We start from the raw sequence: 16,366 nt of genomic DNA on the forward strand, positions 1-16,366 counted from the left end.
CACCGCCAGCTGTTCCCCTGCTGTGTAGCTGGCAACGTGTCCTGCAAACGCCACGCAGGCACATGAACTGAAATTGAAGGGAGCCTGCCCCCCACCCCCAGGTGTTTCTATGTATAACAGCCACCTTGTACAGCAGTACTGCTGCATTTGTACAAGGTGGCTGACTTTTTGTCCTTGCCCACGTGGAACTCAAAACGTACAAAATGTGTCTCATTAAGACCATTCCACTGTCCCTGAGGTGTGACTTTCCTTTCTAATGATACGCAGCACCCCCCTTGGTAGCGCTTCCCGTCTTCTGACATCATTGGTTGGCTTGTTGCGCCTGTGCGTCCGCCCTGCCTGAAACAATGCTCCTCGTTGTCTTATTTTGACTGCGAGGGTGTGATTGATGGGCACGAGCAGTGCATATCTTCACCTGTCTTAACTCATCTCCTTCCGCCTTCTTCAGACTGTGCAGCCTCATGGCCGCGGCATGCGAGAAGGGATCAGCAGAGGCCGCCCAGTCTGAAGCAGGTGTAAGGACGTGTGTGAGCGGCCAAAATATTTACTGCTCAAGGCCACGAATCACAGCACCGCAGTGTGACTTTATGAAAAGGCACTGTGGGTCTGGGATTTATGGCCATCGTTAACCGCACCGGCCAACAAGAAATGAGGTCATAAGACGGGCAGCTCTAACAGGGCATTGCCAAGGGATAACACAAGAGCGCAGACTCCTGTACAGCAAATAACAACGCTGAGGAAGCTGCGCCAAGCACCAAGGCGTTATTTGGGACACCTGTGCTGCGTCTCCTTAAAAAGCCAAGTCACGCATCCACTACAGTTTGACTGTAGAATGGGCTAAATTGTGTACGTCTTTCATTCAGCGTGTGCAAGTAGACAAATTAATAGAGCAACCTTTCACTTGTGCAGCATTAATACTGCACAAGGTGTGTCTCTTGTACTTTGGAACACCTGAGGGGGGGTTAAAGGTTTCCTTTGAAATTGGTTCAAATAGGCTTCGGCCTACACTCTGCTCCTCTCCTCCTCCTCCTGCTTCAACACGGGCTCTAACATCGCTAGTTTTTGACCGCAAGTGCTAGCTGCACAGAGAAAAACACACGCCATTGTGTTAGTGGGGTTCAGCAACGCCAGCTGTTCCCCCACTGTGTAGCCGGCAAAGTGTCCTGCAAACGCAACGCAGACACAAAGCTGCCTCCAGTGCAGGCTTCGGCCTACACTCTGCTCCCCCTGCTTACCCTTAGCTCCAACACCGCTAGTTGGGGCTCTAGGAAGACAATCTTTAATAGGCAACGCATCTGGGTTCCAGCACCGCCAGCTGGTTCTCGGCAGTGTTCTTGTCACAGGTACTCCCTCGTGCCAAGCCTGGTTTCAGCACCGTCAGCTGTTTCCGGGTTGTGTCAAGCTCACTGAGACGCCTATGCTTGCCCCGTCGTGGTGCGGTCGGGTTAGCCAACTCCAGGGTGCCTCCAGTTTAGGAGCTTCCTATGTGGGCTGCGTGAACTGGTAGTCAAGGCTGGTTCTGTAGTGCCAGTAGGCCCAGCTCCCCCTGTAGGACTGTTGGGGTTCGGTAACTGCGGCTGCCTCGCGGCCTAGCTGTTCTCTCCTCTCCTGTGGGCCTTGGGGTCCACCACCTGGTTCCAGCACCGTCAGCTGGTTCCGGGCCGAGCCTTTGGCTTAGGTGCCTTCTCCTGGGTATCCGAGTTCCGCCAACGTCAGGCGGTCCTTGGTAGTGCTTTTAAGCGCGGGCACCTACAGCTTAGTAACCGGGTTCCAGCACCGCCAGCTGGTCCTCGGTCGTGCCATTGGCTCTTGCACACTGGGGCAACGCATCTGGGTTCCAGCAACGCCAGCTGGTTCTCGGCAGTGTTTTTGACACAGGTACTCCCTCGTGCCAAGCCTGGTTTCAGCACGTCAGCTGTTTCCGGGTTGTGTCAAGCTCACTGAGACGCCTATGCTTGCCCCGTCGTGGTGCGGTCGGGTTAGCCAACTCCAGGGTGCCTCCAGTTTAGGAGCTTCCTATTTGGGCTGCGTGAACTGGTAGTCAAGGCTGGTTCTGTAGTGCCAGTAGGCCCAGCTCCCCCTGTAGGACTGTTGGGGTTCGGTAACTGCGGCTGCCTCGCGGCCTAGCTGTTCTCTCCTCTCCTGTGGGCCTTGGGGTCCACCACCTGGTTCCAGCACCGTCAGCTGGTTCCAGGCCGAGCCTTTGGCTTAGGTGCCTCCTCCTGGGTATCCGAGTTCCGCCAACGTCAGGCGGTCCTTGGTAGTGCTTTTAAGCGCGGGCACCTACAGCTTAGTAACCGGGTTCCAGCACCGCCAGCTGGTCCTCGGTCGTGCCATTGGCTCTTGCACACTGGGGCAACGCATCTGGGTTCCAGCACCGCCAGCTGGTTCTCGGCAGTGTTCTTGTCACAGGTACTCCCTCGTGCCAAGCCTGGTTTCAGCACCGTCAGCTGTTTCCGGGTTGTGTCAAGCTCACTGAGACGCCTATGCTTGCCCCGTCGTGGTGCGGTCGGGTTAGCCAACTCCAGGGTGCCTCCAGTTTAGGAGCTTCCTATGTGGGCTGCGTGAACTGGTAGTCAAGGCTGGTTCTGTAGTGCCAGTAGGCCCAGCTCCCCCTGTAGGACTGTTGGGGTTCGGTAACTGCGGCTGCCTCGCGGCCTAGCTGTTCTCTCCTCTCCTGTGGGCCTTGGGGTGCACCACCTGGTTCCAGCACCGTCAGCTGGTTCCAGGCCGAGCCTTTGGCTTAGGTGCCTCCTCCTGGGTATCCGAGTTCCGCCAACGTCAGGCGGTCCTTGGTAGTGCTTTTAAGCGCGGGCACCTACAGCTTAGTAACCGGGTTCCAGCACCGTCAGCTGGTCCTCGGTCGTGCCATTGGCTCTTGCACACTGGGGCAACGCATCTGGGTTCCAGCACCGCCAGCTGGTTCTCGGCAGTGTTCTTGTCACAGGTACTCCCTCGTGCCAAGCCTGGTTTCAGCACCGTCAGCTGTTACCGGGTTGTGTCAAGCTCACTGAGACGCCTATGCTTGCCCCGTCGTGGTGCGGTCAGGTTAGCCAACTCCAGGGTGCCTCCAGTTTAGGAGCTTCCTATGTGGGCTGCGTGAACTGGTAGTCAAGGCTGGTTCTGTAGTGCCAATAGGCCCAGCTCCCCCTGTAGGACTGTTGGGGTTCGGTAACTGCGGCTGCCTCGCGGCCTAGCTGTTCTCTCCTCTCCTGTGGGCCTTGGGGTCCACCACCTGGTTCCAGCACCGTCAGCTGGTTCCGGGCCGAGCCTTTGGCTTAGGTGCCTCCTCCTGGGTATCCGAGTTCCGCCAACGTCAGGCGGTCCTTGGTAGTGCTTTTAAGCGCGGGCACCTACAGCTTAGTAACCGGGTTCCAGCACCGCCAGCTGGTCCTCGGTCGTGCCATTGGCTCTTGCACACTGGGGCAACGCATCTGGGTTCCAGCAACGCCAGCTGGTTCTCGGCAGTGTTTTTGACACAGGTACTCCCTCGTGCCAAGCCTGGTTTCAGCACCGTCAGCTGTTTCCGGGTTGTGTCAAGCTCACTGAGACGCCTATGCTTGCCCCGTCGTGGTGCGGTCGGGTTAGCCAACTCCAGGGTGCCTCCAGTTTAGGAGCTTCCTATTTGGGCTGCGTGAACTGGTAGTCAAGGCTGGTTCTGTAGTGCCAGTAGGCCCAGCTCCCCCTGTAGGACTGTTGGGGTTCGGTAACTGCGGCTGCCTCGCGGCCTAGCTGTTCTCTCCTCTCCTGTGGGCCTTGGGGTCCACCACCTGGTTCCAGCACCGTCAGCTGGTTCCAGGCCGAGCCTTTGGCTTAGGTGCCTCCTCCTGGGTATCCGAGTTCCGCCAACGTCAGGCGGTCCTTGGTAGTGCTTTTAAGCGCGGGCACCTACAGCTTAGTAACCGGGTTCCAGCACCGCCAGCTGGTCCTCGGTCGTGCCATTGGCTCTTGCACACTGGGGCAACGCATCTGGGTTCCAGCAACGCCAGCTGGTTCTCGGCAGTGTTCTTGTCACAGATACTCCCTCGTGCCAAGCCTGGTTTCAGCACCGTCAGCTGTTTCCGGGTTGTGTCAAGCTCACTGAGACGCCTATGCTTGCCCCGTCGTGGTGCGGTCGGGTTAGCCAACTCCAGGGTGCCTCCAGTTTAGGAGCTTCCTATGTGGGCTGCGTGAACTGGTAGTCAAGGCTGGTTCTGTAGTGCCAGTAGGCCCAGCTCCCCCTGTAGGACTGTTGGGGTTCGGTAACTGCGGCTGCCTCGCGGCCTAGCTGTTCTCTCCTCTCCTGTGGGCCTTGGGGTCCACCACTTGGTTCCAGCACCGTCAGCTGGTTCCGGGCCGAGCCTTTGGCTTAGGTGCCTCCTCCTGGGTATCCGAGTTCCGCCAACGTCAGGCGGTCCTTGGTAGTGCTTTTAAGCGCGGGCACCTACAGCTTAGTAACTGGGTTCCAGCACCGCCAGCTGGTCCTCGGTCGTGCCATTGGCTCTTGCACACTGGGGCAACGCATCTGGGTTCCAGCAACGCCAGCTGGTTCTCGGCAGTGTTTTTGACACAGGTACTCCCTCGTGCCAAGCCTGGTTTCAGCACCGTCAGCTGTTTCCGGGTTGTGTCAAGCTCACTGAGACGCCTATGCTTGCCCCGTCGTGGTGCGGTCGGGTTAGCCAACTCCAGGGTGCCTCCAGTTTAGGAGCTTCCTATGTGGGCTGCGTGAACTGGTAGTCAAGGCTGGTTCTGTAGTGCCAGTAGGCCCAGCTCCCCCTGTAGGACTGTTGGGGTTCGGTAACTGCGGCTGCCTCGCGGCCTAGCTGTTCTCTCCTCTCCTGTTGGCCTTGGGGTCCACCACCTGGTTCCAGCACCGTCAGCTGGTTCCAGGCCGAGCCTTTGGCTTAGGTGCCTCCTCCTGGGTATCCGAGTTCCGCCAACGTCAGGCGGTCCTTGGTAGTGCTTTTAAGCGCGGGCACCTACAGCTTAGTAACCGGGTTCCAGCACTGCCAGCTGGTCCTCGGTCGTGCCATTGGCTCTTGCACACTGGGGCAACGCATCTGGGTTCCAGCAACGCCAGCTGGTTCTCGGCAGTGTTCTTGTCACAGGTACTCCCTCGTGCCAAGCCTGGTTTCAGCACCGTCAGCTGTTTCCGGGTTGTGTCAAGCTCACTGAGACGCCTATGCTTGCCCCGTCGTGGTGCGGTCGGGTTAGCCAACTCCAGGGTGCCTCCAGTTTAGGAGCTTCCTATGTGGGCTGCGTGAACTGGTAGTCAAGGCTGGTTCTGTAGTGCCAGTAGGCCCAGCTCCCCCTGTAGGACTGTTGGGGTTCGGTAACTGTGGCTGCCTCGCGGCCTAGCTGTTCTCTCCTCTCCTGTGGGCCTTGGGGTCCACCACCTGGTTCCAGCACCGTCAGCTGGTTCCGAGCCGAGCCTTTGGCTTAGGTGCCTCCTCCTGGGTATCCGAGTTCCGCCAACGTCAGGCGGTCCTTGGTAGTGCTTTTAAGCGCGGGCACCTACAGCTTAGTAACCGGGTTCCAGCACCGTCAGCTGGTCCTCGGTCGTGCCATTGGCTCTTGCACACTGGGGCAACGCATCTGGGTTCCAGCACCGCCAGCTGGTTCTCGGCAGTGTTTTTGTCACAGGTACTCCCTCGTGCCAAACCTGGTTTCAGCACCGTCAGCTGTTTCCGGGGTGTGTCAAACTCGCTGAGACGCCTATGTTTGCCCCGTCGTGTTGCAGTCGGGTTAACCAACTCCAGGGTGCCTCCAGTTTAGGAGCTTCCAATGTGGGCTGCGTGAACTGGTAGTCAAGGCTGGTTCTGTAGTGCCAGTAGGCCCAGCTCCCCCTGTAGGACTGTTGGGGTTCGGTAACTGCGGCTGCCTCGCGGCCTAGCTGTTCTCTCCTCTCCTGTGGGCCTTCGGGTCCACCACCTGGTTCCAGCACCGTCAGCTGGTTCTCGGCAGTGTCTTTTGCTCTTGTACCTTCTGCTCCCCATCCTGGTTCCAGTACCGTCAGCTGGTTCCGGGCAGAGCCTTTGGCTTAGGTGCCTCCTTCTGGGTATCCAAGTTCCACCAACGTCAGGTGGTCCTTGGTAGTGCTTTCAGGCACGGGTACCTCCTGCTTAGTAACCGGGTTCCAGTAACGTCAGCTGGTCCTCGGTAGTTCCATTGGCTCTTGGACCTTCGGCTACCCATCCGGGTTCCAGTACCGTCAGCTGGTTCTCGGCAGTGTCTTTTGCTCTTGTACCTTCTGCTCCCCATCCTGGTTCCAGTAACGTCAGCTGGTTCTGGGCAGAGCCTTTGGCTTAGGTGCCTCCTTCTGGGTATCCGAGTTCCGCCAACGCCAGGCGGTCCTTGGTAGTGCTTTTTAGCACGGGTACCTCCTGCTTAGTAACCGGGTTCCAGTAACGTCAGCTGGTCCTCGGTAGTTCCATAGGCTCTTGAACCTTCGGGTAGCCATCCGAGTTCCAGTTCCATCAGCTGGTTCTTGGCATTTTCTCAGCCTTCTTGTACCTTCTGCTACATTTCCAAGTTTAAGACCCTAAAGTCGACGACCCGGAAGACCACCCCGATGACGACGACGACCCGGAAGACCACCCCGATGACGATGACGACGACCCGGAAGACCACCCCGATGACGACGGCGGAGACGACGACGGCGGAGACGACGACGGCGGAGATGACGACACTGGAGACGACGACCCTGGAGACGACGACATGGAAGACCGAGAAGCCGAAGAACAAGAGGCTGCAGAACAAAGAGCAGAAGAACATTAAGCATAAGACTTAATATCAGAGCAAAAGATATTATCTAAATTATATGCAGAAGAAGACTAAGCAGTGTATGGGGGTGAGTCCGTTCCTCCTCGTGGTGCCCCTGGATAAAGCCTGATGCTGCAGGCCAAACTGAACGCGGACAAATGTAACTTTTGTGACTGGCAGAACGGAAGGTGTAATCTTCCAACTTTTCTAGATAACAACTACGGGAATGCCTGTCACAAATGAGAATATGATGAAGAAGTAGAATAGGAAGAATAATAACAGTGGAATAAAAAGAATATGTAGAATAGGAAGAATAATAATAGTTGAATAAAATGAATATGAAGAATGTAATAAAAAAAAATAATAGGTAGAAGATGAAGAAGAAGATGAATAAGGTGAAGAAGAAGTTGATGTCAAGGATGCTGATGATGATGAAGATGAAAGTGTGGGAAAAGTAAAAAAAAAAAAGAAAAAAAAGAAGGGGAAGGGCGTGGAATAGTGAAACATCAATATCTGACAAAATAAAAAAAAATTTACATACTCAATATCTTTTTCACTCCGAACGTCTTTAAAAAAAAAAAAACCATGCTATTCCATTTGATTGGGCTAAACCTCATTGCCTTTAATGTCTCCGCCACCTCCCACAATACATCCTACATTATTCTTAGTTGTTTTCCTTGATGTAGAATGAACCTACAAGGAAAGAAAGGGTTTATTTTAATTCCGATATTTTGGTCCCATTGACTTGCATTGGGATCGGGTATCGGTATCGGCGATATCCGATATTTTTTGAATATCGGCCGATCCCAACCGATACCGATACTTTCCAATATCGGAAGGTATCGCTCAACACTAGTGTCGTCTCTACTAGCTGCAAAAGCTGGTAATCCTGCTCCTGCCAAAAAACCAAGTGGCCCAATACTAATAGGTTGCTCTCCCTCTTTCATTACAGGAACATTTTGGTTAGAGATAAAAGTCTTATGCAAATGCATCTTCCTAATTGCTTTAAAGAGGTCGATTCTAAAGTCCGTCAAGTCAAAGTCATCTGGGATACAATAGGAAAGTCCTTTATTCAGTAGGGAAAGATGTTAAAAACCCAACTGATGATCTGTTAGATTAAGGACATGTTGGTCTATTTCTATGTTTGTCGTCTCTGCCTCCAAGACACTTTCTTTCTCTTTCGGCGTAAGTCGTAACTGCTTCCTCCTTCCTCCTCGTCAGAGATTTAACACCCGTGTGTCAGTTGTGAAATGCACCCTGGCAGACATAGATTTTTTTCATGGAATGGTGAATGTCTGAGACATGCCGGTGTAGCACAGACACAGCTTTCTTAAAGAAGTAATGGCAACTGGCCAACTGGTACTGGCAAACTGTGACAGCCATCAACTTTCTCAAACCCTCGGTATCCTCAAGGTGGAAAGGCAGCATTTCCGTGGCCAACCAATTGGAGATGGTGTAGTTCAAGCTCTTAGCTTTGTCATGTGTAGAAGGAAACATTCTTTTATATGACCACAACTGTGGGATCGTGGGCTGGCTGCTGTGCTGAGAGAAGGTGGATTATCGAGAACAGGACAAAACTGCTGGACTGTGAGTGTGGTGCAGATGGAGATGTTATGGTGGATTGAGAAAGATATGCTGTATGGGGTGACAAAAAACAGCAGTAATGTTCGCATCCGTAACAGCTCTCGGGTAGGGTTGAGCGAAACGGGTCGTTCATTTTCAAAAGTCGCCGACTTTTGGCAAAGTCGGGTTTCATGAAACCCGACCCGACCCCTGTGCGGGGTCGGCCATGCGGTACGCGACTTTCGCGCCAAAGTCGCATTTCAATGACGCGAAAAGCGCCATTTCTCAGCCAATGAAGGTGAACGCAGAGTGTGGGCAGCGTGATGACATAGGTCCTGGTCCCCACCATCTTAGAGAAGGGCATTGCAGTGATTGGCTTGCTGTCTGCGGCGTCACAGGGGCTATAAAGAGGCGTTCCCGCCGACCGCCATCTTACTGCTGCTGATCTGAGCTTAGGGAGAGGTTGCTGCCGCTTCGTCAGAAGCAGGGATAGCGTTAGGCAGGGTCCATTAACCCCCAAACTGCTTGTGCTGTAGCGATTTCCACTGTCCAACACCACCTTCGGTGTGCAGGGATAGTGGAAGCTACATTTTTTTTTTTTCTCAGCGCTCTAGCTCATTGGGCTGCCCTAGAAGGCTCCCTGATAGCTGCATTGCTGTGTGTACGCCGCTGTGCAAACCAACTGCTTTTTTCAAAGCACAAATCCTTTTGTTCCTTCCTTTCTGCACAGCTATCTTTTTTGTTTGTCCACACTTTTTATTTAATTTGTGCATCAGTCCACTCCTTATTGCTGCCTGCCATACCTGGCTGAGATTACTGCAGGGAGATAGTAATTGTAGAACAGTCCCTGTTTATTTATTTTTTTTTTGTGGGAGATTAAGATTGGCATTTCTGCAAGAGTGCCATCCCTGTGTGTGCCATCTCTCACTCAGTGGGCCATAGAAAGCCTATTAATTTTTTTGGTTGATTTGGGTTCTAAATTCTACCTGAAAAAATCACTAAATCAATCAGTGGGAGATAAATATTGGCCTCTGGGCTTGTGTGCCACTCCTGACTCCTGTGTGTGCCATCTCTCACTCAGTGGGCCATAGAAAGCCTATTAATTTTTTTGGTTGATTTGGGTTCTAAATTCTACCTGAAAAAATCACTAAATCAATCAGTGGGAGATAAATATTGGCCTCTGGGCTTGTGTACCACTCCTGAATCCTGTGTGTGCCATCTCTCACTCAGTGGGCCATAGAAAGCCTATTAATTTTTTTGGTTGATTTGGGTTCTAAATTCTACCTGAAAAAATCACTAAATCAATCAGTGGGAGATAAATATTGGCCTCTGGGCTTGTGTGCCACTCCTGACTTCTGTGTGTGCCATCTCTCACTCAGTGGGCCATAGAAAGCCTATTAATTTTTTTGGTTGATTTGTGTTCTAAATTCTACCTGAAAAAATCACTAAATCAATCAGTGGGAGATAAATATTGGCCACTGGGCTTGTGTGCCACTCCTGACTCCTGTGTGTGCCATCTCTCACTCAGTGGGCCATAGAAAGCCTATTTATTTTTTTGGTTGATTTGGGTTCTAAATTCTACCTGAAGAAATCAATAAATCAATCAGTGGGAGATAAATATTGGCCTCTGGGCTTGTGTGCCACTCCTGACTCCTGTGTGTGCCATCTCTCACTCAGTGGGCCATAGAAAGCCTATTTATTTTTTTGTTTGATTTGGGTTCTAAATTCTACCTGAAAAAATCAATAAATCAATCAGTGGGAGATAAATATTGGCCTCTGGGCTTGTGTGCCACTCCTGACTCCTGTGTGTGCCATCTCTCACTCAGTGGGCCATAGAAAGCCTATTTTTTTTTGTTTGGTTTCTAAATTCTCCCTGAAAAAATCATTTTATTTTATTTGGTTTCTAAATTCTTCCTGAAAAAATAATTTTATTTTATTTTGTTTCTAAAGTCTCCCTGAAAAAAAAAAAAAAAATCAGTGGGAGATTAACCCCTTCATGACCCAGCCTATTTTGACCTTAAAGACCTTGCCGTTTTTTGCAATTCTGACCAGTGTCCCTTTATGAGGTAATAACTCAGGAACGCTTCAACGGATCCTAGCGGTTCTGAGATTGTTTTTTCGTGACATGAAGTTAGTGGTAAATTTAGGTCAATAAATTCTGCGTTTATTTGTGATAAAAACGGAAATTTGGCAAAAATTTTGAAAATTTCACAATTTTCACATTTTGAATTTTTATTCTGTTAAACCAGAGAGATATGTGACACAAAATAGTTAATAAATAACATTTCCCACATGTTTACTTTACATCAGCACAATTTTGGAAACAAAATTTTTTTGTTAGGAAGTTATAAGGGTTAAAATTTGACCAGCGATTTGTCATTTTTACAACGAAATTTACAAAACCATTTTTTTTAGGGACCACCTCACATTTGAAGTCAGTTTGAGGGGTCTATATGGCTGAAAATACCCAAAAGCGACACCATTCTAAAAACTGCACCCCTCAAGGTACTCAAAACCACATTCAAGAAGTTTATTAACCCTTCAGGTGCTTCACAGCAGCAGAAGCAACATGGAAGGAAAAAATGAACATTTAACTTTTTAGTCACAAAAATTATCTTTTAGCAACAATTTTTTTATTTTCCCAATGGTAAAAGGAGAAACTGAACCACGAAAGTTGTTGTCCAATTTGTCCTGAGTACGCTGATACCTCATATGTGGGGGTAAACCACTGTTTGGGCGCACGGCAGGGCTTGGAAGGGAAGGAGCGCCATTTGACTTTTTGAATGAAAAATTGGCTGCACTCTTTAGCGGACACCATGTCACGTTTGGAGAGCCCCCGTGTGCCTAAAAATTGGAGCTCCCCCACAAGTGACCCCATTTTGGAAACTAGACGCCCCAAGGAACTTATCTAGATGCATAGTGAGCACTTTGAACCCCCAGGTGCTTCACAAATTAATCCGTAAAAATGAAAAAGTACTTTTTTTTCACAAAAAAATTCTTTTAGCCTCAATTTTTTCATTTTCACATGGGCAACAGGATAAAATGGATCCTAAAATGTGTTGGGCAATTTCTCCTGAGTACACCAATACCTCACATGTGGGGGTAAACCACTGTTTGGGCACATGGTAAGGCTCGGAAGGGAAGGAGCGCCATTTGACTTTTTGAATGAAAAATTATTTCCATCGTTAGCGGACACCATGTCGCGTTTGGAGAGCTCCTGTGTGCCTAAACATTGGCGCTCCCCCACAAGTGACCCCATTTTGGAAACTAGACCCCCCAAGGAACTTATTTAGATGCCTAGTGAGCACTTTAAACCCTCAGGTGCTTCACAAATTGATCTGTAAAAATGAAAAAGTACTTTTTTTTCACAAAAAAATTCTTTTCGCCTCAATTTTTTCATTTTCACATAGGCAGTAGGGTAAAATGGATCATAAAATTTGTTGGGCAATTTCTCCCGAGTACGTCGATACCTCATATGTGGGGGTAAACCACTGTTTGGGCACTCGGCAGGGCTCGGAAGGGAAGGCGCGCCATTTGACTTTTTGAATGGAAAATTAGCTCCAATTGTTAGCGGACACCATGTCGCGTTTGGAGAGCCCCTGTGTGCCTAAACATTGGAGCTCCCCCACAAGTGACCCCATTTTGGAAACTAGACCCCCCAAGAAACTTATCTAGATGCATATTGAGCACTTTAAACCCCCAGGTGCTTCACAGAAGTTTATAACGCAGAGCCATGAAAATAAAAAATAATTTTTCTTTCCTCAAAAATGATTTTTTAGCCTGGAATTTCCTATTTTGCCAAGGATAATAGGAGAAATTGGACCCCAAATATTGTTGTCCTGTTTGTCCTGAGTACGCAGATACCCAATATGTGGGGGTAAACCACTGTTTGGGCGCACGGCAGGGCTCGGAAGGGATGGCACGCCATTTGGCTTTTTAAATGGAAAATTAGCTCCAATCATTAGCGGACACCATGTCACGTTTGGAGAGCACCTGTGTGCCTAAACATTGGAGATCCCCCAGAAATGACACCATTTTGGAAACTAGACCCCCAAAGGAACTAATCTAGATGTGTGGTGAGGACTTTGAACCCCCAAGTGCTTCACAGAAGTTTATAACGCAGAGCCATGAAAAAAAAAAAAAATTATTTTCTCAAAAATGATCTTTTAGCCTGCAATTTTTTATTTTCCCAAGGGTAACAGGAGAAATTTGACCCCAAAAGTTGTTGTCCAGTTTCTCCTGAGTACGATGATACCCCATATGTGGGGGTAAATCACTGTTTGGGCACATGCCGGGGCTCGGAAGTGAAGTAGTGACGTTTTGAAATGCAGACTTTGATGGAATGCTCTGTGGGCGTCACGTTGCGTTTGCAGAGCCCCTGATGTGGCTTAACAGTAGAAACCCCCCACAAGTGACCCCATTTTGGAAACTAGACCCCCAAAGGAACTTATCTAGATGTGTGGTGAGCACTTTGAACCCCCAAGTGCTTCATAGAAGTTTATTATGCAGAGCCGTGAAAATAATATATACGTTTTCTTTCCTCAAAAATAATTATTTAGCCCAGAATTTTTTATTTTCCCAAGGGTTACAGAAGAAACTGGACCCCAAAAGTTGTTGTCCAGTTTCTCCTGAGTACGCTGATACCCCATATGTGGGGGTAAACCACTGTTTGGGCACATGCCGAGGCTCGGAAGTGAAGTAGTGACGTTTTGAAATGCAGACTTTGATGGAATGCTCTGTGGGCGTCACGTTGCGTTTGCAGAGCCCCTGATGTGGCTTAACAGTAGAAACCCCCCACAAGTGACCGCATTTTGGAAACTAGACCCTGAAAGGAACTTATCTAGATGTGTGGTGAGCACTTTGAACCCCCAAGCGCTTCATAGAAGTTTATAATGCAGAGCCGTGAAAATAATAAATACGTTTTCTTTCCTCAAAAATAATTATTTAGCCCAGAATTTTTTAATTTTCCCAAGGGTAACTGGAGAAATTTGACCCCAATATTTGTTGTCCAGTTTCTCCTGAGTACGGTGATACCCCATATGTGGGGGTAAACTACTGTTTGGGCACATGCCGGGGCTTGGAATTGAAGTAGTGACGTTTTGAAATGCAGACTTTGATGGAATGCTCTGCGGGCGTCACGTTGCGTTTGCAGAGCCCCTGATGTGCCTAAACAGTAGAAACCCCCCACAAGTGACCCCATTTTGGAAACTAGACCCCGAAAGGAACTTATCTAGATGTGTGGTGAGCACTTTGAACCCCCAAGTGCTTCATAGAAGTTTATAATGCAGAGCCGTGAAAATAATAAATACGTTTTCTTTCCTCAAAAATAATTATTTAGCCCAGAATTTTTTATTTTCCCAAGGGTTACAGGAGAAATTGGACCCCAAAAGTTGTTGTCCAGTTTCTCCTGAGTACGCTGATACCCCATGAGTGGGGGTAAACCACTGTTTGGGCACACGTCGGGGCTCAGAAGGGAAGTAGTGACTTTTGAAATGCAGACTTTGATGGAATGGTCTGCGGGTGTCACGTTGCGTTTGCAGAGCCCCTGGTGTGCCTAAACAGTAGAAACCCCCACAAGTGACCCCATTTTAGAAATTAGACCCCCCAAGGAACTTATCTAGATATGTGGTGAGCACTTTGAATCCCCAAGTGCTTCACAGACGTTTACAACGCAGAGCCGTGAAAATAAAAAATCATTTTTCTTTCCTCAAAAATTATGTTTTAGCAAGCATTTTTTTTGATTCACAAGGGTAACAGGAGAAATTGGACCCCAGTAATTGTTGCGCAGTTTGTCCTGAGTATGCTGGTACCCCATATGTGGGGGTAAACCACTGTTTGGGCACACGTCAGGGCTCGGAAGTGAGGGAGCACCATTTGACTTTTTGAATACGAGATTGGCTGGAATCAATGGTGGCGCCATGTTGCGTTTGGAGACCCCTGATGTGCCTAAACAGTGGTAACCCCTCAATTCTACCTCCAACACTAACCCCTCCACACCCCTAACCCTAATCCCAACTGTAGCCATAACCCTAAACACAACCCTAACCGCAACACACCCCTAACCACAACCCTAATTCCAACCCTAACCCTAAGGCTATGTGCCCACGTTGCGGATTCGTGTGAGATATTTTCGCACCATTTTTGAAAAATCCGCGGGTAAAAGGCACTGCGTTTTACCTGCGGATTTTCCGCGGATTTCCAGTGTTTTTTGTGCGGATTTCACCTGCGGATTCCTATTGAGGAACAGGTGTAAAACGCTGCGGAATCCGCACAAAGAATTGACATGCTGCGGAAAATACAACGCAGCGTTTCCGCGCGGTATTTTCCGCACCATGGGCACAGGGGATTTGGTTTTTCATATGTTTACATGGTACTGTAAACCTGATGGAACTCTGCTGCGGATCCGCAGCCAAATCCGCACCGTGTGCACATAGCCTAATTCTAAAGGTATGTGCACACGCTGCGGAAAACGCTGCGGATCCGCAGCAGTTTCCCATGAGTTTACAGTTCAATGTAAACCTACGGGAAACAAAAATCGCTGTGCCCATGCTGCGGAAAAACTGCACGGAAACGCAGCGGTTTACATTCCGCAGCATGTCACTTCTTTGTGCGGATTCCGCAGCGGTTTTACAACTGCTCAAATAGAAAATCGCAGTTGTAAAACCGCAGTGAAATGCGCAGAAAAACCGCGGTAAATCCGCCATAAATCCGCAGCGGTTTAGCACTGCGGATTTATCAAATCCGCAGCGGAAAAATCCGCAGAGGACCAGAATACGTGTGCACATACCGAAACCCTAACCCTAGCCCTAACCCTACCCCTAGCCCTAACCCTAACCCTAACCCTACCCCTAACCCTACCCCTAACCCTACCCCTACCCCTACCCCTAGCCCTAACCCTAACCCTACCCCTAACCCTACCCCTAACCCTAACCCTATTCTAACATTAGTGGAAAAAAAAAATTTCTTTATTTTTTTATTGTCCCTACCTATGGGGGTGACAAAGGGGGGGGGTCATTTATTATTATTTTTATTTTGATCACTGAGATATAATCTATCTCAGTGATCAAAATGCACTTTGGAACGAATCTGCCGCAGTGCGCCCGCCATTTTGGAAGATGGCGGCGCCCAGGGAGAAGACGGACGGGACCCCGGCTGGATCGGTAAGTATGATGGGGTGGGGGGGACCACGGGGGGGGGATTGGAGCACGGGGGGGGGGAATCGGAGTGCGGGAGGGGTGGAACGGAGCACGGGGGGCGTGGAACGGAGCACGGGGGGGCTGGAATGGAGCACGGGGGGGTGCAACGGAGCACCGGGGGGGGTGGATCGGAGTGCAGGGGGGGTGATTGGAGCACGGGGGGGTGATTGGAGCACGGGGGGAGCGGACAAGAGCACGGGGGGGAGCTAGGCACTGGATGGAGGGGAGCCGGAGCAGTGTACCGGACAGATCGGAGGGCTGGGGGGGGCGATCGGAGGGGTGGGGGCACACTAGTATTTCCAGCCATGGCCGATGATATTTCAGCATCGGCCATGGCTGGATTGTAATATTTCACCCGTTATAATAGGTGAAATATTACAAATCGCTCTGATTGGCAGTTTCACTTTCAACAGCCAATCAGAGCGATCGTAGCCACGAGGGGGTGAAGCCACCCCCCCTGGGCTAAACTACCACTCCCCCTGTCCCTGCAGATCGGGTGAAATGGGAGTTAACCCTTTCACCGGATCTGCAGGGACGCGATCTTTCCATGACGCCGCATAGGCGTCATGGGTCGGAATGGCACCGACTTTCATGACGCCTACGTGGCATCATGGGTCGGGAAGGGGTTAATATTGCCCTTTCTGCTTGTGTGCCAGTCTTGACTCCTGGGTGTGCCATCTCTCTCTCTCAAATAGTGGGCCATAGAAAGCTTATTTATTTTTTTGGTTGATTTGGGTTCTAAATTCTACCTGATAAAATCAATAAATCAATCAGTGGGAGATAAATATTGGCCTCTGGGCTTGTGTGCCACTCCTGACTCCTGTGTGTGCCATCTCTCACTCAGTGGGCCATAGAAAGCCTATTTA

This window comes from Ranitomeya imitator, chromosome 4 (assembly GCF_032444005.1).
Source record: "Ranitomeya imitator isolate aRanImi1 chromosome 4, aRanImi1.pri, whole genome shotgun sequence".
Lineage (NCBI taxonomy): Eukaryota > Metazoa > Chordata > Amphibia > Anura > Dendrobatidae > Ranitomeya > Ranitomeya imitator.